Here is a 2,230-nt window from a genome sequence, read left to right as displayed (position 1 = left end):
CCTTATTAAATTACAGTGTTGTATAAACATTACATCCTTCAGGCACTGTCTGTGCTTCAACACCCAGAAACCAGACATATCTGTTCAGTGACTATCACATGGACTGGAAACTTCCCTGCCCTTTCCTCATGTTAGCCCTGCAGGGAGATGCAAACATGAAGAATGCCACAAGCTTCATGCTGATGTGCTAAATATTTAACATCATTAGTCGCTAGAGCTCCATCCCTTCCTCCCACTGAGGTAACTGAGAGACAGATCACAGGCTTAACAGTTGGGTCCCCAGCACTTGCTCCCCTTGATGCCAGTTGATGTTGGCAGGTGTATTGGAGCCAGGCAGGATCAGCAGGCAGGAGTAAAGGGGGACAGACAGCACAGCCTGCAGCATGGTTGCACCCTGGCTAGGGCTGGCTGGCTCGTTTGCACAGCGCCTGGGAAGCGAGGTCCTGCTCCCTGAATCTAAGAACCTGATGATCCACCAGTGTCTGACACTAAAGGTCAAGAGAACACAGACAGGGCACTGGCTCAGTGCCATGGGGAGCTCTGCCCTGCAGCAGGAGAGGAATACTATGTCAAGAGCAAAGCCGTAACGATGCATTTCAGCCTAAGAGCTGATGCAGGTGCATAAAGCATTTGCTGCCAGAAACACCACCATTAGCATAAATAAAAAATTCAGGAGTGCATGGAAAGCATAGGACAGCCATAAACCTGACCTGTCTGTAGTCAGTGTGTACGTGCTGGAGCAAGGAGCCTGGCAGCCACACACTCCACATCCTATCGTGGGACCAGGAGTGTGTATGTGACACCAAATGGTGCTAACAGCCAGGGGGGCTGGGCACAAGCCCCTGGGACCCTTCATCCTTATGTAAAGCTATTCCTGGAAAAGAGGCAGGAAAATTTCTGGGCTTACACTGATATGGTTTATCTCCACTAAGAGACTTTGTCTCAGACATGAACCAGAAAAGCTACATGTACTAGTAGCACAGTGGGAAGAGTGACTGCAATGAAGATGCTGAATCAATAATAGCATGAAGCTGAAAGTCCTTTTCCCACTATCCCCTTTCCTCTAGGAAAATTCTGTCCCTAAAGCAGGGGATGTTGCAGGAGCTTTACAGATTCACTGTGTGGGAATTACATATGTTGCTTCACTATGTGAGGACTGCAGCCAAGGACATCCTTGGTATCCAGAGTAGCAAAGGTGAGGATTTAACCACAGGCATCCCAACCCACTGAGCCTGCTGGCAATAGCTCACTGTTACTGGTATCTGAACTTGCTGGTTCATCTCAGCTTGAACATCTTCACTGAGCCTCAGGCACAACTAGAAAACTTACAGGAGGCCTCACATTTGACCAGCATAGATTTCAGGATGGTCCCTTGTGCACTGACACAGTGTGATAAGGCAGGCTGAGCAAAGGGTCAGTGCTCCCAATGGGCAGACATTTATCCCAGGTACCTAATAACCAGAGGCTAGGCACAAAATATATGCAAACCCTCCCTCTTCCACCACATTGTCCTACATAAAAATATCTAGAGACTCCAGTCCCACTTAGACTGACAAAAGCAGCTGCCATAGTAGAGCTTTTAATCTTACAGTGGAGGCTGTTGTCATTGGCAGAAGATCTTATTGTGTTGGACAGGCAATTCTAGACCTTAATTAAAGAGGTTGCCCTCCCCACGAAGCCAGACAGACTATACTGGAGTCAAATGAAGCAAGTTGCTTAAGCCAGGGACCACGTGGCTGTAACTTCATCTAGGTGACAGCATATGCTTTTGTGACCCTCTCTGAAAGGCTGGAACCCCATGCAACCTCTCAGAGGTAAACTGAGGATTTGTAAAGAGCAAGAAATCAGAGATGCTCTGTTCTGGGAAGGAATCAAGTCCTTCTCCTTTCAGAGACTGAAATTTTGTGGCTTTTGCCCTGACTAAAGACACAGCAGGTCACAGTGGTTCAGGATTGATTTTTAAGGGAGCCAGTGGCTCCTCCTATTGTCTCTGCTGCACACAGTGTAGCAGGGAGTGCTTTGAACCAGTCCCTGCTAGTAAGTCCTAATAGCGAGTACCTCATTTTCCTTTCTCATGGTTGCCCTCAAGCTGTCTTTGTGAGACCAGGCCCATTACTTTCTCCGTACCAGAAAAGAGCAGCCATGTTGGCTCCATGCATTTCCCCTGGCCACAGTCCAGCTGCTTGCCTCTAGCATCCCACTGCTGTGCCAAGCTGTGACCCTGGCAGGA

This window comes from Chaetura pelagica, unplaced genomic scaffold (genome assembly GCF_000747805.2).
Source record: "Chaetura pelagica isolate M959 unplaced genomic scaffold, ChaPel_1.0 scaffold79, whole genome shotgun sequence".
NCBI classification, from domain to species: domain Eukaryota; kingdom Metazoa; phylum Chordata; class Aves; order Apodiformes; family Apodidae; genus Chaetura; species Chaetura pelagica.
The sequence above is the reverse complement of the archived record's forward strand: the minus strand, read 5'-3'. Positions refer to the sequence as shown.